General features: G+C 41.1%; 1 protein-coding gene across 2 annotated transcripts in view; it reads left to right on the top strand.

Moving 5' to 3' along the window:
- efna5b (ephrin-A5b) overlaps positions 1 to 21337 on the top strand; it is a 100783-nt gene that overhangs the window by 56357 nt on the left and 23089 nt on the right. The window lies entirely within an intron of this gene.

Genomic DNA, 21337 nt, shown 5'->3' with positions numbered 1-21337 from the left:
CTGACAAGGTGTTCTTTTCATGAAATGCTGCTCCTTTTTTTCTCCAAACATACCTTTGCAGATCATAGCCAAAGAGTTCTATTTTAACTTCCACAACACTTGTTTCCAAAACGCATCAGCCTTCTTTAGATGTTCCATTGCATACTTCTGACGTTGGATTTTATGATGAGGACACAGGTGAGGTTTTCTTCTTCCATGAAGGTTTTGTTTGTGCAAGCATTGCTGCACAGTGGACGATGCACTACCACTCCTGAGTCTGCTAAATCTCCCTGCAGATTTTTTTTTATATTCAAATAGGGTTTTTGATTTGCCTTTCTGACCAGCATATGAGCAGTTCTCTCCGAGAGTTTTCTTCATCTTCCAGATCTCATCTTGAATTCTACAGTTCCCCTAAACTGCCATCTTTTAATTATATTTCGCACAGTGGAAACTGTGCAAGCTGACAACACTTTACTATCTTCTTGTAGCCTGCATTGTGGGCATCAATAACTTTCCTTTTCAGTCTTACATTGCTGCTTAGAGCTGCTGAGTGTTTGAACAAAGTTTGAAGAGTCAGAGTATTTGTAAAGCTCTGAAAATTGGCACCAGCTGACATTTCCTAAAGAAAATTGTTGACATGCCTCAAGCCTAATGAGCTGATTAAAGTCTGAGACCTTGTAAAAACAAGCCTTCGCTCTAACTTGTACATACCACAATGATGCTTTTATTTATTTATTTGATCAATTTATGATGTAAAAAGTAATTATGCATTAATGTTTGCTGAAAATATTTTGATTCATGTCCCATATCCTAGAGAGACTGTGTTAACATCTTTTTGATTAAAAAAATCACCAAAATATGTCAATTGTCAAGGGGTGCCCAAACTTTTGCATACAACTATATGTATGCAATATATAATGATACTTGTCCTCGGTCACTTCTTTGTAAATGTCTTTGCAACCACAGCTAACAGAGCTTTCCACTGTGTGTGTGTGTGTGTGTGCGTGTGTGCATACATGTTTGCCTATGCATTATGAGAACAGGGGGATGGATAAGGGTGATGTAATGACATGAGTGTGATAGAGAGGCAAGGTGAAGCGTGTAGTGGAGATGCACATTCAGGCCGATTTGTACAGACTGAGGGAATGGATGGACAGATGTGTAGAGTCAATGCCTGAAAAGAAAGACTGCTTGTGAGGAGAAGAGACTGAAGGACGCAGAATAATATGTGTGCAAGTGTGTGTGTGTATGGTGAGCTATCACAATGTCTTGTTCTCTGCAGCGGCCCTGTCATTACACTTCTACTGTACAGTGTTTACATGTGTGTGTATGCATGGGTTTGTATATGCTTGTCACACAATACAACCACAGTGTATTGTACTTGTGTCAGTTCTTACTTAATTGTGTCTTTCTTCCTTCTCTTTTGTACATACAGTATTTGTCCTGTACCCTCATCTGCCAAGTATTTTTGCAATATTTTTAATTTGCTATGGTCATGCTATTAAAGCTTTATTGACTGGAACAATCAAAACAAAAGGAAGAACTCCTTTCTTGCTGTCAGAGCAATACTTTAGCTGCTTATCACCCTGCTAGAGGACTTTATTCTCAGATTTTTGGCTTGGATCAATGTGAGGATTTAAAAAAGATATCACTAAAAAAAAAGCAACAAATCCTCTCTGCGAGGGAGGAAAAGTGGAATGAAGATGTCTAATAGACAACATCAGAGTCATGACAAAATTCAGCCACAGAGTAGAAATCGGTGATTGTGTGTGTGGAGTGGAGACATGCTGTGGGCTTGGCAGTTTGGCATAGTATGCTTTTAATACGCATGTTGAGAAACACGCTCGAGAGGCAACACAAACATGCTTGATTGCTGTGGATGTAGTTTGTGTATTTTCTCCATTCAATTCATTAAATATCTAATTTTTCATTCGATTGGTTTTTTTAAAATGACCAAATTTGTAAAGTCTGTCAGTCTGTGCTGTCTGAGAAAAGTGTGAACTTTTTCTCAGTTTTTGCCTGTCTGTTTCTCCCTCTGCCTCCATCTCTCTCTGTCTGTCTCTCCCTGATGGGGGTTAAGTGTTCAGGTTAATTGCAGCCCTAAGTGGAGCCCCCACTGCAGCTAAAGAGAGAATTTTCACCATCCTTAATGTCCTTTATTCCTTCTCTCATACCATCATCTCTCCTCTATTGTTTCAAAGCTACTGAGAAATACAGTGGGCCATCTCATATCTCTGTCTGCTCTTGTCTCACTGTCTCGCTTTCTCTTGCACAAGGATATTGGCACACTTGCTGTTGATATATATCAGTTATCTGAAGCTGGTGGATATTTGGGAAATATCCAAAATTGCACACAGAACCATTTCATCACTGTTATTTACAGTTCTTTGAATATGAGCTCGGGAGTGAAAGCTTCATAACATACCGTTGGATGTTTCAAGGTGCAACACCAGACAACAGCCCATTCTTTCTCTCCTTGATGTCTCTGTCTCTTGTTTCTTCCCTCTCATCTGTCATCCCTCCTGTGCTGCCAAAAGACAGCCAGGAGGCAGGGAATAGGAGCGGGGTAATAACAGGGAGGAAAGGAAGGAAGGAAGGATGGAGAGGGAGATAGAGAAAAGAAAGGGGAAGCAGTGTGTAATAATCGTGGCAATAAAGGGGAGTTGAGAAAAGTACAGAGTGATAGTTTTCACCTGCTGTGTTGTGGCCGCAGAGCTCAAGTGTAGCTTTAGATGTTCTTCAATTTTGAATTACGGTGGAAAAAGAAGATCATATATAGTTAATATCAGTGTTTCTTTTAGGTTGATACATACATATTCATATTTACTGAAAATGAAGATTCCTATTAATCATATAAATTATGTCAGGAAGGCAGAGGACGGAACTTTTCATTCCTTTTTGGAAGTTAGATTCCCTCAATTTAACCGCTGCTGACCCCACCCGAGTGACTAATAATCTACATAGTGAAACCAGTAAGAGTGCTACTGACTAGGCATGCACCAATCCAATGTGCAGTATCGGTATTGGGCCTGATCTTGACCTTATTAAGCAGATCAATTATCTGCCAGATGTAGCTGATCCACATTAAATACAGATTCTCCATCAATGCCAAACTAAATTTCAGTATTTCAAATCACAGTTACAGTCTTTTAAGTAACTTTTTTTTGTCCAATACCTTAATAGATTTGATAGAAGTACAATATACTAAATAAAGTTTATGATTATGAACATTATTATTACTATTACCCATACTTGTGGATGTCTGTGTGTGATATTTGTGTGTTTTGTGTCACTTGCTATCATTCTACTTCACTTTCTGTTGGTCTTTATTTGCCTTTGTTTTTCACTCCATCTCTGCACTGACTTCCTGTCCCTCGTTCTCCTCTCTAATTCTATTCATGAGAGGTGCACACTCCATCATTCTGTCTCCCTATATCTCTGTCTGTCCTTCATTTTCTCTACACCTCTCTGCACCAGAGAGAGAAGGAAGGAGGGTGAAAGAAACAGAGAGAGAGAGGGAGGGAGAGATGGACAGATTAGGTGACAGTGATAAGCGATCGATCTCAATGCCAAACAGCCCAGGGAGGACCCCACCCCCTCCCCTCACACACACACACCTCCACTCCATTCTTCTTTTTTTCCTCTCCTCTTCCCTCTCTTCTTTCTCTCTAACCTTTGTTCCCTTCAAACTGACAAGGGTTCATTAAGGATCCACTTTGTGTGTATAAGTGCATGTAAGTGTACAAGTCTGCGTGTGTATGTGTACGCACACTTTTGCCTGTCTTCCTAGTTGATAAGTCATGAGGGATAGCTCCCTAAGGTGCCCCTAAGAGCTTTTAGTGGCTTTCGATCATACACACATACACATGCGTACACACAAACACACACACAGCCCTCATTAGTTTTTCACCAGCACAAAGCACTTGGTTAGTAATTGTTGGACAGTCTTTCATGCATGTTGGATCATGTCTGTATATTAATTTTGCACACTGTTGCCTTTCTAGTCGAACCCATGAGTGCAGAGGAACACCACAGAGACTGTCTTCCATCCATCCCCCCATCCTCTGTCACACCCGCCTCCCATCATTCCCCTGTGTCTCAAAATGTGCCCACCACAGCATATAGCCCTAACGAGGTTGTCTATTGATCAAGTGATGCTCTTTGTTCTGGATGCCTAAATGGACCTTCAGCCACTCTCACCAGGCCTTTATGGAGGCTGTTATGGCTTTGGCCTGATTACAATAGAAGCACTTAAAATGCTAAAACGCTCCTGATGTTTTATGCAAGAGCACGCTCAGCTTCAGAAGTTTACGTCTCCTATATTACAACGTTCCCTAAGTGTATGCATTTCAGCCTGTTTTTCCTCACCGGTGTAGGATGCTTGTCGGTGGTTGGCCATCAATTTGTTTTTAATGTTAGATAGTATTGGTTGAGTGTAGGCACATGATGAAAATCTGAGCAGCTCTATTGGACGAAGGTTCAGGAACACAATGTCTGATGATTCGCTCAGTCAGTTGCTTGTTTGCGTGTCTTTAAAATTCTTGTTTGTACAGTATATGCATGTTGTTTTGTACTTGTGTGCCTGTTTGTGCACATGCATACATGTACGAATGTGTTGGTGTGCCCTCCGGTGCACCGGTTTAATTTAAGGCCAACCAACTGTGACCGGAAAGCATGTGGAAATATTACCCACAATCCCTCTCACTAAATCCCAGGTTACCTTCCCCTCCCCTCACCTCCCCTAACCCCTCCCCAACCATGCTGCATCCTCCTGATAAATAAGCTTTTCCAGCCAATCATTTCCTCCACTGTTTATTCATGATGCATCCACTTCAAATATTTCACCATTTATTGGGAAGCATATTGAGTCAGGGCTGATGAATTATGAAATTGTGTGTGACGTTATGTGTGTGTGCGTGACCATCTGTAACATCAGCCAGCGAGCCTCGACATTTGTAGTATTTTGCGAAACACTGATTGTTTCTGGTATTACTTTGATCCATTGTTATCTGTCAAATTTGCTTAAACAAGATGTGCAAGTGCTCTCTGTAGTTTAACAGATGCCTCTTCTCACTGCCTCACTATCTCTCTCTCAGTCTCCATAAGTTGGTGTTTCACTATTTGAGTCAAACAGCATGAAGCCAGAGTCTGAAACTGATATTAAACCAACCCCTCCATATGCCTCATACTGCATGCTGATGTGCTGAACTGCAGAGATGATCAATTAGATAGCAACATATGATTTTCATTCTAATACTTTTCCTTTTCTTCTTCTGTCTTTTACCTTATGATATTCTCACTCTTTTATAATAATAATACTTTTTCTCACACGCCTGATATTCTTTGAAATATTAAAGGGAAATTTCACCACGTTTTATGTGACTGTCCAATCAGTATTGATGGTAAATGTAGTCAACTGAAGTAATAAATGCCTCAGTGCATGCTATATTGACTGAGAAAGCTGAATTTTCCTGCTCGCGGAGTTGTGCCGGCAGTGCCCACATGTACGAGGATGCATTGCACAGCTAATGCAGCCGCAGCCTTGGCCTCTCTCCGCTTTCTTCGGCTGTATACTCTGGCTCGAAAAAATATGGCTGAATATTCAAGTCAACCAAAACACTGTAAAATGCATCTTCGTCCATAACATCCTCTGCACTCACATTTTGTGATGCCATTTTCACTGTTGGAAATGTAGCTAGTTTGCAATACAAGCGAAAAGAACATGGAAGTTTTACTTTTGAGCAGCACCTAGAGCACACCCCCTGGCTACCCAGAGGTGGAGACTAGAAATCCAAGCTGAAATAGCCTGTAGTTCTTCCTTACCCTCAACTACGTCACTGTAGAGATCAAATGATGGCACTGGTGCCGGAAGAACAGCAGATTTTGCAGCTGCACCCCAGAGGCATAGAGAACATCGGCAACAACTGCAGGGTTTTTCACACTATATCTCTTATTCGTATAGCTAGAGATAAAGTTGTAAATCTGCAAAAATGGTCCTTTAAAGGACCAGTGTGTAGGATTTAGTGGTATCTAGCGGTGAGGTTGCAGATTGCAACCACATGAATACCACTCACCCTCCCCTTCCAAGCATGTAGGAGAAGCTACGATAGCTGAGAAACTTGCAAAAAATGTGAAAAGCCCTCTCTAGAGCCAGTGTTTGGTTTGTCCGTTCTGGGCTACTGTAGAAACATGGCTGTGCAACATGGCAGGCTCCGTGGAAGAGGACCTGCTCCCTATGTAGATATAAAGGGTTCATTCTAAGGTAATGAAAACACAATGATTCTCATTTTCAGGTCATTATACACTAATTAAAACATCCATTCTGCTAGATGCCACTCAATTTTAACCTGATGTGCCGGATTGTTTGTTACACAGAACTATCTGAGAAGTCGTCCTTGGAAACTGTTTGGAAAAGGGCATGCACTTTAAAAAAATACTTGGCAGGTGATTGGAAGCACCATCTGTCAATCACTGTCGTACTTTGAGAGGCAGCTGGATTTACAAGATCATGAGATCACTCAAGAATCCTCATAGGATGCTGATTGGTCTGAACCACTGGTGGTTCGGACACAAGTGCATAACTTGAGGCCTGACAAGATGGATTCTCACATGATCTTGAGATGTCGTGATCTCGCAAATCCAGCTGCCTTGCAAGGTAAACTAAATTCTACACACTGCACTTTTAAGTTTTTTCATGATAAAAATGAAAAGTTTGTCTTGGATCATGTCATCTTTTTTTTCTTTTTCCTATCTTGAGCTGTCTTGTACTCACTCCCCAAAAATCTGCCTGGTGTTTCTTTTTTCCTGTAATAGAAACAAAAGGTCAGCAGTATTTATGTGAATTCATGTTTTTATCTCATTGCTTGAAGGCTTCAGTTTTCAGTGGAAAAACAAGGGGGAGATACAGCTGAATCTTTGAACAGCTGTGTGATGTCAGAAACTGTAAAACATGCAGGTGAGGGCATGAAGAGGGATTAGAGTATGAAATGATTTGTGTTTGAATTGATCCCCAACACCTGTGGGAGGTTTCAGCCAACTACAGCTAAGCCCACACTTCTGACTTGATATGGACCATCTCCTTGCACATACTGTACACACACAGACACACACACACACACACACACATACTTGACTAATGCTTCAACTGGGACATCTCACCCAGGCATCTGTGTGTCTGCATGTGTGCCTGTGATGAAGGGGCCCCTGCTGTGCCCTGATGGGGACATCAATACCAGGCGGTTTAGACTTTCGACACACCAGCATCAGAGTGTGGAGAGAGAGCAGCAGGTGGAGTGAAAGACAGGCACAAAATGGAGGACAGACAGAAGGCATAATATTTAGCCTGATCATTATGTTGTATGAACATTATGTTGCTGCAAAGTTATCAAACTTGCAAAATACATTTAAACAAGCAGATAGTTTATATGGCTTAATGTTACAAGTAACTGATATGAAATCAATTCAGCCCCAAACTATTAAAGATTATTGTAATAACACACCATATGTACCATAGGCAGGACACATATGGTCTTAGATTTAGTTGTTAATAATAATCAGGTCCCCTTTTATAATATCAGTTGATAGTAATTTTATTTTATGAGGACTTGCAATACCCGGCTGTGGCATGTGGTGAATGTGCACGCCGTGTTGAAGCAGGAGGCCCTGACAGCTAGCTCAGGTCAGAAGATGAGATGAAGGAGACAGCTGGGGAGGAGTGTGTGTTCAGGGATGGATGGATGGATGGAAGGATGGAAGGCATTCTCCAACTGCGCTAACTTTAGACCACACATGTCGGTAAACCTCCCAAAACCTGTCCACAGCGTGTCACCACTTGCTTCCATAAAACCCCCTTTGTGAGTGTGTGTTTGTGTGCGCGTTTCTGGGTGCATATATTGGGGGAGCATTTCTCTGTTTGCCCAAACCAACTAGAGTGCATACATAAACAGCACAAAGGGGCCAAATCATTTGCTAGTACAACAAATCCTGTCTCTGTGTTGAAATTTCATTTTCTTTCCAGAAGCTTATTGTTTCAATTTCCTGCCCTGTGAGGCGAGTTCAAAAGTTCATGAACTCACAGTTGGGAGTGTGAACAGAATGTAGCTTGTGCCCACCAAGACACGACCTACAGACCTTGTTTCAGTGCCAAAATCTTCTGTCTCCCTCCACAGGGGAAACTTAACCAGGCCAATTAGTTTGAATGCAGAACTAGTTTTGGTTCAGCAGGAATCAATCAGAATCTCTATTATAAGAGGAGAGAATTGGGGACGGGATTACTGTGTTTGTGCAAGTGTGCATATATTTGATAAGTGTCAAGTTTTCTGTGCGTGGACAAAGCTAAAACGTGGATATTGCCTTGTTTTACGTATCTCTTCCTACTTCTAATGAATGCTTGGCATAAGAATAGCTATTTCCCTGTGTGAAATAAATGGAGACAGTCAATAAGAGACACCCACAGATATTGACACCAATGTACCAACACACATATACACATACATTAAATTCACACACCCCCTCCCCCCGCGCGCACACACACATACACACAGCTTGCTTCTAACACTAATCGCCTGCGGCCCTCTCTCCAGGACATCAGAACAAAGGAACGCGGAGCATCTTTTAGCTTGTTTGACGTGACACAAAGCTCCATTAAACTGACAGAGTTCCTGCTCTGTCAAACTGGGCGTTTCAAACTGGGCTGAGTTGGGATCAAAGGCAAGGACAGGACTGACTGCTCCCACTTTGCAGGGTTTGATCGTGTTTGCTCCTCTTTCCAAAGAGAAACATGCCTAGTCTTTTCACAGGGAAACAGAAAAGGGAAGTTAAGTTCCACCATTTGTGTATTCATAAGCAAGTATTCATAAGCAGGAGCCATCACAAACAAGTAGTAAAGAAACCTTATCAGTTCAAAACATTTTCACCTGGAGGTCATTCACGCCAGCAAGATTTTCTGATTGCAGTGATGCACAGATTAAGCTTTTATTTTTGAAATATAGAAAATGTATTCCCCACTGCATTAAATTTACAGTTAGACTGCAACAAACATAGAAAACATGATCATAACAACAGTTTACAGCAGTTTACTCAACCAGACAAGGTTCTTAGCAAGCACTTGTTAACACTTTTTAAATCATTTCTGCTTTTTTGAATATTTTTCCATTTAAATAGAGGTGTCTACCATATACCCCCAAAATGCAGACTGTCTATATGTTAACACCGAACAAGGTCTGTCTGCAATAAACACAAAAATGTAGCCAGACCAAGGCCTCAGTAATATAAGCCATTTATAATGAGAGCAATACAGGGATAACTGCAAACTGGCCATGAACTATACAGTTTAACATTTGAAGGATGTATGTGTGCACATGGATGTAATGTACATGTATGTATTAAGATGTATGTGTGTGTTGGTGTGTGCCTTAGGGTGTGCATGCACATGTCTATATTATAAAGTGACCTTTGCTGCCCTATATAACACAGACATTGCCCACAGTAAGACATGCAGCCCAAGTGCCCGACACACCACTTAACCCCCTGCCTGGGACCTTGACAGCTTCTCCATGGGAGGCTGACCCTGAAGGTCCTACAAAACACTTCATACCAAACACACACACACACACACACACACACATACACACGCACACAAACTAGCTGCATTAATACAGACTTACACCCTGCACAGACATACATACACAGTGTAAGAGCTAAAGGGCTATATAGCTTTTAAACAGGCATGAGGAGTTAGTAGAGAGGCCCATGTGTCAGCCCCCCACTGACAAAAGCACTGTTAATCCCTCTGGAGTTCCAGCTAACTGCTTGGTCCTCCTGACCGCCCTGCTATGTTTCTCTGCCTCTATATATCTCCCTGTGATATTCACACATGTGCTGTGACAGGCCTTAAATATATGTGAAGACACATATGTAGAACTATGATTCACTTTATCAAGCTGGAATTCCAAACATTTGCTCTTTCTCAAATATTAAAATTTGTGATTTTCTGTTTTATATGATTGCAAAATTAACATCTGCTGGTTTTGGACTGTTAGTCAAACAAAACAATACAGTATGCTTGCAATCCTTAATATATGCATGTGCCTACATACACAAAATATATGCTTGTTTTGCAGCTGAGCAAAGGATTACAAAGATCTTCTAAAGTCCCTTGTTGGGGAACTATGCTGGTGGTGTCTTGTGCCGACGCTGCTTATGAAGGACTTCCATCATCTTTTCATAACCATCTGCTCTTAAAACACTCTACCTTTTATAATCAGCTCTGGAAATGACCTCCTCCTTTCCTCCGCTGCCACATCAACCGCATCTCTTGTCTGCCAGAGCTCCGGTTCAATGATGGGAGTCATAACACTGAAGATGTCAGTGAATCAGGATTGTTTTTAAAAGTCATGATTGAACTTGAAAGTTGTTATCTGGACTGGGGAGAAAATAGGCCCCCATAATCTGATTGTGATTACTCTAATAGGTTTTCAATGTTAAGATGGAAATATTCATGAGTCCTTTGCCAACCATAGTTTTAAATTTAAAACTTGATTTGGATAGCTGCCTGGATGATAGCTATCAGGGAATATTGCATTATTTGATGGATATGTCAACACTGTCTCCAACAGTTGTATTGTGTAAATTTATTATGACTAAGACAGGTGTACCCTGTCTAGACTGATGCAGATAATGGCACAGGCAAAACATGATGTGATACAACAGAACATGTCATCACACGATGTAATCCGTTGGATCAAATATTTATTCAAACAACCCGGCAGTACAGTGAATTAATACACTCTTAATATGAGTGTCCCTGGAAAAATAAACCAAAAGTCCTGACACAGTTAAGCCTTCCTATTGAGCATGTGAATCAGACTATTCTGACATTAGCTGGGTAAAGTTCAGATCATGGGCTGGTTTCCTCTTACATAAGATGTCTATGTTATTCTGCATTTCACTGCACAGCCCACTTGTATCGCCCTAAGACAGTAATTAGTGTAAAAATGAATGGTTGATGTATCATCTCATTATGGGAACAAGCTAAATCCATTAAATGAAATACTTTGTAACTTTTATAAGAAACACGAGCATGGCAGAACTAGTGGAGGTAAGATGTAGGTTATAGTGAGAAAATCAGCCTAGAACAAACATTTGTGTTAGGAATCCCAACAAGCATCACACCATTTTAAACTCAGTGGCATGGGTTCTTGATGCCTAACAAAACATATCCAGATATGATTTTATCTAAACCAGTCTGGCCACGCTCATGTCATATGAAACAATCTAGGTGTGATCAAGGCTGAAATCGAGGCCCTGGACATACCCTGGAAATATGAGAGTCAAGCTTAGGGAGGAAGACATAGAATCAACCATTGAAGAAATGTCACATTTGATGACAACAAAACTCATAGACGGTTTACAACTGTAAAATCCCCCACTGCACTTGCTCACCTCTTTATAAGCAGTGATGCAGTATTATATACAGTAGATCAATACATGAAATGTTATAATGGTATAATGACAGCATGCCTGAATGAGTCAACATTACATATTAAGTAAAAGATGTAATAAAATGGTCTTCACTGTGATCTTCATAATACGTTAAAATAGAAAATGTAATTTATAACTTCTCTACCATCAATCAAGGCAGAACACTTTTTTGGTGTTGTATTTACAGGAAATGCTTCAGTAAATTGGCTACTGCCTGCCTTTTCATCAGCTGTGTGACATTCATCTTTGACCTATTGTCTCATGAAAACAGCTTGTCAAAATTGACCAAAAGCAAAGTAAAAAAGCCTTTTTTGGTAGCTGGATGAGAATGCATTTTTTTAAGTAAATCTGAAGAAGTCTGAGAGGGTTACATTAGCTGTAGAGTATTCTCACTTTATAAGAGGCATCACTGAAGGAAGGAGGGAACTTGCAAGGTTTTCACATGACAACAGTGATGCATAGACATGCAGAACTATAGCTACAATCTGTCAGCAAAGCAATTACACACTACAGATGAGCACAGTTACCATTTGGCCTCCCATGACTCTGTCTTTAAGTGTTACATACCTAACTCACCAAAAGCCTGACACGCACACCATGCATACACGCATGCATGCACACAGTAACACGCACACACAAACATGGGTATACTGTCAGTGGTTTGTGAACTGTGAAAGGGCCGAGGGTTTTATGAAAGTGGTGACATTATAACATCCTGACACAGCTCCATGGCAACCTACCTTGAAGGTCAGTGTGTGTTTGCCTGCGTGTACTTAGTGTATGGATATATAGTATATGGGGATGTCAGTGTGGGTCACTAAGTGCATGTGCATGTGCATGTGTATGTGCATGGATGTGATGCAAGTCTTAATGATCGGTGCAATGGGTGAAAACATGGCGACCAGATACATACATGTTTGTGTGTCCTCCTTTCATCTTTTCATCACCGCTTTTCTGTTTTCATCCTTGCTTCTGTATTTCTTCTACCCACATGTTTACCCTTTACCTTTATGTCCATCTCCATCTTTTGCAGCTTTTAAACCGTCATACATGCCTTTCTTCTTTTTCCCTCCTCCCACTCTGTGTCTCTCTTGCCTCTCCCACATGGTATGCTTCCTTTATTTTTTTTGTCCATATCTGCCCTTTTACTGCCAGTTTTCCTACTCATTTCAGTCCTCCATCCATCTGCTGATCATTTGTCCTGAGAGACAGAATGAGACAGGGACTGACAGGAGCTTACATAGCAACCAAAGAAGAAAAGTGGGTTGACCAACCTCCATAGACATTCTTCTGTAATGTGCCATATATACAGGTGGGCTACAGAGGGCAGCTGAAGTAAAAAAAGAAGCTAGGTGAGAAAACAAAGGAGATGTGCATATGATGCTGGTCTACTCAGCATACTCTCTCTGTTTCTCTATTTTATAGTCTTTACACGTCAATAAGACATAAAATTATCTTCACCAGTAGAAGTACCAGGTCACCAAAGTTAAGTAATTCCCCGTCTTTGCTCACTCCAGGTCAGGAGGAAGGTTGCAAAGCCAGGTTAGATGACGTTCAGATTCACTGCTCCTGGGTCAGTCTGAAAGGAGCGTGGGTGTGTAGCTTAGCTGACAGAAGGTCATCTAGTTTGATTGGAATTCTTCAAAAGCTACCACGTTTATCTACAGATGTGTTGAGGGGTATACTGTTAAAATTATACATATTGTGTATTTTAACCCTGATGAAGGTTTAGTGACAGAAAACTTGGCTTTTGCTTTTCTTTTTTGGCCTTCTTGCAATAAACATTGTTTTTCAAGTGCAATTACCTTCTCAAAAGTAGGAGAGAAAGCCATTGTGCATTTTAAAACCATTATTTTTTTATTTTATTTTGTGACCACTTCATCTCCTTTAAAAAGACTCTTTCAGTCCAATTTAAGGTCTACACCAGGGCCATTATGCATTGCACCAAAGCATTGTTTTGTAAATGTATTGATCTTCTGAATAGTATAAGAAGAAATGAGGGAAAATGCATTTTAATTCAACAACCCAGATTTTTTTTTTCATTCCAGTGACTGCTTCATCTTCTTTGAAGAGACCCTCTTGGTTCCATTTAAGTTTTCCATCAGGGACATTGAGCAATGTCACCTACTGTTTACAAATGCAAACACAAACCTGGGGATGTTAACTTCTACCATGTTTATGCATCTATGTTACCCCACCTATCAAAGTGTTTAGGTATATCACTTATAGTTATGTAAACATTAAGTGCTGCAACTTTCAGCAGCTGTGTGAGATGTTTGTGTTTATTTAACCTCCTAGAACATATTCATAGCTAGATGGTTATATAGAGGTCAGTACAGGTAATGGAGTAAACAAGAGACCAAGCTCTGTCTCTGTCTGGAGGATGTCCTTCTCACTCTATCGCATTAGGAAGACATGTTACACGGCTCAGAGCCGTTTCATTGCTGCTGTTCTGTCTCAGCTGCCAAATACCTTGTCACTATAAAACAATGACTTATGATTAATAGCAAACACATCTCCCACTCAATGATGTATGGCTATTAATTGACATTAACTGCCCATGTGTGACCGTGCATAAACTCACTTGCATCTACAACCGTGCACACACCCACTCTTGTCCCGGTAAACATGTCAGAGTGTACAGTATTTACAAAAGGATTGAAGTGGGTTTGGGGCAGCAGTGATTCAGGAGAATGGCCCCAGGGTATGACAGGATGTTGGGGGATGTGTCATTTTTCCCTGACTCCCTTGGTGACGAGCAGAGACATAAAGAAATCCTTTTACACACAGAGAGATATACACAGACCCGCACACACTCAGTCATTCACTCACATATATAGCCTACACACATCAGTGTTATACACCCATAAAAATGGTTGTTTGGCAGAGTAGTGTGTAGATGAGCTCAGAGGAAGTATCTGTCTGTCTTTTTTTTTTCCCTCTGTTTTGGACTTGAGTGTAGCATGCTGATGCAGACTACATCAAACACCCGCTGGAGCCCTACATCTCGCCGTTTCACTCAGCACCAAGAACAGAACAAGAACTTGTCTGTCAGTGCTCTTAATTCATTGTCTCCCTGGGGCAAAATGAGCGCTGACAGATATAAATGGCAGAAATGAATATCATAAGATCACAGTCAAGAGTGGCGGCGATGGTGGTGGTGGTGGTGGGAGGGGAGGGGGTGGGGGGATGAGAGGGGAAGGATGGAGAGATGTGGAAGAGAGAGAGAGGCAGAAAAAGAGAGGAGAAAGGGTCAATGAAACTAGATGTGAGAAAGAGAGATGAAGGAATGCATGGGTAGGTCCCTGTACCCCCTCTCTGCTGACAGTCCGTATATTATACTGGCCTGACCACCTGCTCTGAGCCTGAAAGTACACCCTCCATAAAGCTACAGCAGATGGACATAGTAAAATGCACCATGACCAGCAGCTATTCACTCACATATGTGTGTCCATTACAACATATATGTGTGATTTAAAATTTGCCTGCGTTCAAACACCCACCCAGCCTTCCACGATGTCCCTGAGGCAATACCAGTAATACATGATACTCTATAGGTCTGATGTCTACGTGTCTTCTCCTCAAACCCCTCCTGGTGCTGTAAGCCTATCGGCCAGTTAGCCAGCCAGGAATGTGGCTGTCAACTCATATAACGAGCGACACTCACATACACATCCTCTGATTTCACTGCTCTCTCCTCCGTATTCTCCCTGGCTGTCTACGAGTATTTTGGAGGTTGCTTCTCCTCACAGTTTTATGTTTTTTGAACTTAAAAACATGTAAGACAGCGCTACGACTAAATGAAAATAGACAGAGAATGCGAAAGTTCTTAGATGGACTATTCCAGTCTATTACACATTGTGTCTTAGTTTTGTAGTTTTGGCCGTCATCCCTAGAGGTAATTATGCTGTTGTAGTCATCAAATTAATTGCTGTGATCTATAAGAAACTTTGCTACAATCATGTCCGGTGCAGCAAGAAACACAAGCAGTCAGAAGATTATAGGGGTTTCAAACAAACCCCCAGTTAGTTTATTTGGAAGAGAAAACTAAGACAAAGTGAAATTATTGCACAAAATTTGTTCTAAACATCAGCACAGTTTACAGACTGACTTCCTGGCTTGACTTTGATCCATTGTACTTACCATAGTTGTGCACACACAGTCTGTGCAGTGAGGGATTATTACCAATATTTCAAGTGGTTTCGATAATTTGGCTATACTGCCAGCTTGTTTATGACCAGTTTCAGTGCTTATGTTTCTTGCCCTTGTGGTACTTTGCTGTTGCAGCGTCACCATATCCCACTGTAGCAGAATTATCCTTTAACATCACCTCTCTCATTTTTGACATTTAATCTTTTTGAGCAGCTCTTGAGCCTAGTTACAGCCAAGGCTGCAGCACAGCTTGTGTGATTGTTAGACTGGTAGAGAAAAAGGCTGTTGTGTATTATGAACTGTAATATGAGTATCCCAGAAGGTGGTATTGTCATTTCTTGCCAGTCCCTCAGACAAAAAGAAAAATGTTTTCCATCTCCAGGCCTCAAAGAAAAGAGAATTGCTGAAATGGTGGGCTGGTGAAGAATTTAATTTTACAGTCAGGATGATTGTGGAAGTGGAAATACTGGATGCAGTTATTTGTTCCTCACCCCTCTCCTCACTCTCCATGACACTCCTTTGCCATCAGTAATAACAAGGTGAATTCCTCTCCAGATAGAAGGCAAAGTTCTTTTCTGACTGCTAAGAACAAGCATAATCAATTCCAACACGGCCTCTCTCTTTCTTTCCCTCTGCCTCTCTCTGTCTTTCAATTCTCTCATTTTGTTCCTACTCTCCTCTCTGCTCTCTTTCATCCTTTGAGCCCAAACCAATCATCTGTAATTAGACAACTGCACAAATTATATCGTGAAGCGTTTGCGATGTGTGTCTGTGGTGTATGTGTTGAAAGGTCCTGACTGGGCCTTTGCCTGTGTACTCTAGTCAGAGTTCAGTCAGAGTTCACCTCCTCTTGGCTAAACATATTTTCCCTCCGGACCAAAATCAACAAATGATCTTTTACTTTAGGAACATACACACACACACACACATCCGCATAAGTATACACACACTCAACGGGATATAGGAAAAAAAGTTTGGGGAAAAAACAATTGCAGATCTGCCGTTTAAGGTCCCAGTGCAATTCTAGTTTCTAGGTTACTGTGATTTGATTTATCAGGCAAACAGAACATTGCCTGAGGATATTGAATTGAAAATATATCAGATGTATGAATTTCAACAGGGAGAGGTGAAATAATGTAAATAGATCTGATTTGGGGTCACGAACGGGACGGGCCAAGCGAGAAACTCAGGCAGGCAGAAAAATTGAGGAAGAGAAGGGGAGAGGGCAAGAAAATAGATCAGAGGGAAAAAGAAGTAGATGCAAACAAAGATGATCTTTTATACTCAGGTAGAGGGGGCTTTGACTTTGTAATGCATGCGGCTGTCAGCTGTGTGTAAGCGCTGCAGTCTTGACAGTTCTTGTGAAAGTCTCTGCAGCTTAAGAACATCAAGTAGGATTTTTTCAGGCACTTCTTTTATATTTTGTCAATGCTAATTCATCTATTGTCCACGCAGAGAATCTTGAAAGACGTAGCCTTAAGAAGTGCATATTGGCTTTCTGTGATTTCATACTGTGTTGCCATTAAGAAAAAACATTCAAGTGTGAAAATTTCCCAGAGTATCAATCTTTCTTTATACTAAACAAGCAGAACATGTCTTACAGGATCCTTTTAATCCCCTGATATCCTGTATTAGCAATCACAGCCGCCTCTCCTTCTGGGTCACACCTTTGAGCGATGGTATTTAGAGAAGCACGCGACTGTACGGCGGCATATTGAAAAGTTCCTCTTCCTATTGAATCTCACGTATTGAACTGCTTAGATGACTCTGATTGCTCTCTGCCTCTACCTGCTGAGCTCTTGCTCTCCTTTTCTCTGTCTTTCTCTTTCATGCAGGTTAGCTATCTCTCTCTGTCCTTTTTGCTTTCTGTCTGCAGCCACCGGTGCACAGCTCAGAGAAGTGGCTGATGGGAGTTCATTGGGTACAATGTGTGCGTGCGAGCAGGGCCTGTGCGTGTGTATGTGTACGTGTAGGTGTGTGTGTGTGTTTGTCTCTCTGTGAGTGTGTGTGTGTGTGTGCTCGAGTGTATGCACAGCAATGTCACTGGGCTGTGTAATTGAAATGGAAATGAGCCAATCAGCAACTGCAGTGGTGTGCCACCTTACCCTGCATTCACTTCACTGTTCCAGCTCTCCCAAACTCACTCTTTCTGTTTGTAACTCAGTGTTTGTGTGTGTGAGTGTCTCTCTCTATCTGTATGTGTGTGTGTGTGTGTGTGTGTGTTTGTGCTGACAATACTTGGCTCTTCAGTTTGAGCCCTGAGGGCCTGAGGAGGTGGTGTGAAAATGTAATCAGTTGGTAATAAAGATTATCTTCCTCTCTCTAACTCACTCACGTACTCACCAGCTAACACACACACACGCACACACACACACACACACATATTTACACCCACGCTCTGTGTCCAGCTGATTTCCCTGGCTTTGTGTTGTGACCCATAGCTCACTGTGACAGCTGTGCCATAACAAAGACATGTAATTATCACCATTTGACAATTAGCCTGCCATCCAACTTTGCTCCTTAATTACCTATTTTACTGCTAGAAGGAATCCTCTGCCACTCTGTACTGCCACACTTTTTAACAAGAATAAAAAAGATTTTTGCTCATGATGTTGCCAGAAGTTTGTTGCAAAATACAGAGAAATGATTGTAGCGGTTGGGTGGAGTGTTTGTGTGTGTGTGTGTGTGTTTTAACGTGTGTGCGCACGTCTGTGTGTGTGGCATTGAGTTATTCAGTGACAACTCCATCTGGACAATTTCTTATGTGATTTATGCAAGCTTTTAGCTTTCATCTCAAGAATATGATAAAAATACACATGTACTGTATAAGAGTGTGCCACCAGAATAATCAGACTTTTTCAGTAAGCATAAACACTTAATTGCTAAATTTGTATATTTAACAATTAGATTTGCATTTATTCCATTTACAAATGTGTCAGCAATTCTCACAATTAATTTGTCTCCTGCTTTAATTTTTATAACTTCCATTTCGCTTTAATTTAGATTTAATTTCTCTTTCATTTAAAAAGCCTCTAAGCTGTGTGCGACATCAAAATTCAATGAGTTCCAACTCATAGAGCAGCAACAAGAGCTCTGATTGGCCAGTTATGTGATTCACAGTGCTGCTGCCAGTTCAACAGCTGGTGATTTTATAACTGTAATGTTTAACACTTAAAGAAAGAATATGGATATAAATGTATTCATTTACCAATTTAATATGTTTTTACATTATTTAAATATTAATTTAATTAATAAACATATAACAACTTTTAAAAATGTGTTTATTTATTGAATTATAATTAATTACTGGAAAAATCTATAACTATTCTGATGATGCACTGTAGACTCCATATCGCTGACACACGCACACAACAAACAGCCAATTCTGATGCAGCTTTAATTTACATTTTCTTTTGTGCCCACTGCATTAGTTAATCCTGCAGTATCTTTCCAATTACTCTCTTCTATTGACCCCTGTACCATCTCTCCTGCCTATATTTCACTCTTTGGGAATCCAACAGAACACAGCCTTGATTTACATTCTATTGGTGCAACCTCTTGGTGCTTGTGTGTCCCACACCGACGCTGACGTATGTTTGAACAACACATGTCCGTTTTGTGGTAAAGAACGGTTTCGTCTCTCTGCTGAAAAGCAAGAGACAGTTTATAGGACAGCAGCAGCTGATTAAAGAAACCATTGCTATAAACAAAACACCGGCTGCATCTAAAACTCCCACATTAGTCCCTTGATAACCGGGTTTTTATAAGGACAATAAACATAGCTTTCTACAAAATACAAGAAGTTTTCCGGGACACATCTTGATGACAATCCCACGCTGAATAGACCTGGAGAAAATTTACAGCTTTGGCTGCACACACAGAGTCAAGTCACACACACATATAGGTTCAATGGAATCTCCTTTAATGATAAATGCATGGTTGAATAACTCCAGCAAAGACTTGGATTCTTTGGGAGCCTGGCAGCACTATCTGCAGTATTCAGTCTTGCTGCTTCTTTTTTGTATTCCCTCACCCTCTTTTGGAACCAGGTCCTTTCTCTCCCTCCCTGTCTGTTTCTCACCCTCGCTCTCTTTCTCACTCTGTGCCATTAGCAGCTTCTGGCTGTCTCACTGCTGTTCCTTTGCCAATGTGCCAGGGAGCTCACTGATCTGATAACACCAACCTAATGTATGTGCGTGGATGTGTGTGCACGTGGAGGTGTGTACTGGGCATGTGTTTGATGCATATATGTGTGCGAGCGAGTGTGTGTTGCATGTTACAAATACATGTCCTGTCCCTTTTTATGTGCTCACTCACCCAAACATCCTCTGCTTCATTTGCAGTCAGGGCCATGAGCCACTATTCTGACTGCTGAGGCAGGGAGAGAAGGGCAGCTGAAACACACACACACACACACACACACACACACACACAAGTGTGACCATTAAGTCAGTGACATTTTAAAGCAGTGAGGGAGATGCATGGCTCTTCCTGGACATCCTCAGACATGTTTTAAATGAGATGTTACAGATGAGCTGCTCCATGCCTTGGTTGTAAACACCCTCACATTGGTATTTACCCTACACGGGTAAACATAGAAAAAAACATTTCATGCTAGCTCACACACACATATATACACATGAAGAGCAGAGCCAGGGGAGATATAGTATATGAACACAGAAATGAGAAATGGCTGTGGTTAGATTTGCCACTTGATTGTTACATTAATCATTCAATTATACCAACATGAATTAAGTGACAAGTGAAGGCGCCTAAACCAGACTGCTCAAATTGCTATGTGATCTTCAAAACAAGTGGTCTGGTTTGCATTGGGATTGGAACTCTGTGTAGTTTTGTCTAGACATACTGCAGACTGAATCAAATGCAGCCAAGCAGGATAAACATTTTCAACGCATATATAGCGACTTGATCTTACAAAATCCACTCTTTAGAGTCGGAACTCAAACATCATTGAAATAACGAGTAGAGCTGTAGTCTTGAATAGAGAAAGCAAATAAGTGGGTGGAAAGAGAGTGACAGGGAAAAAGAGGATAATAAAGACATAAAAGTGCTGACATTTATATGCTGTCGTGCAGGATATTATTTTCATCAGCATCTGAAGAAGTCTGAGACATTTAGCGCCAATCAGTGAAAATGTTTTTCTTCTGCTGGTATTTTTCAACCAACTGCAAGAATTCTTTTAGGACAAAGTCTTAAGAAAATCTTTTTAAGACGTAATGGACATTCTGTAAATGAGAGCAACAGAAAAGATTGCACGGCGAGAGAAAGAGGTCACCGTGATACGAGTGCACTGCTTTAGTATGTTAATCCTGAAGCTCCAGAGTCCTCAGGATAAAATTATTTTAGCCTGTTATACGCTCTGCTCCTTGTGCGTTCTGGGGCTTGAGGAGGCCTTCTTATAGACAACAGAAGCGGTTTCAATTAAAAGTTTTGTCAAAACTCTTGTCAGGTTGTGCTCTTACAGTATTAAAGACTAGGTCTCAATTATAACCTCACACCACCTGTCTTCTGGGAGAAATGAGTCTATGGCACCAGCTGTGTGTGTGTGTGTCCGCGTGTACACTTGTGCAACTTTGTGTTTGGCATGGTCAAGAGTGAGTGCTAAATTTAAAGGCATCCCCAGCAGGTTTACAGGTGTTCAATGTTTTCTCTGTGAAGTCCCCTGTGACCTTAAGGTTACCGTCATACCATCCTAGACCAAACC

Source organism: Thunnus thynnus, chromosome 2, assembly GCF_963924715.1.
Source record: "Thunnus thynnus chromosome 2, fThuThy2.1, whole genome shotgun sequence".
NCBI lineage: Eukaryota > Metazoa > Chordata > Actinopteri > Scombriformes > Scombridae > Thunnus > Thunnus thynnus.
Note: the sequence above shows the minus strand (reverse complement) of the source record. Positions and strands in the feature narration are given on the sequence as shown.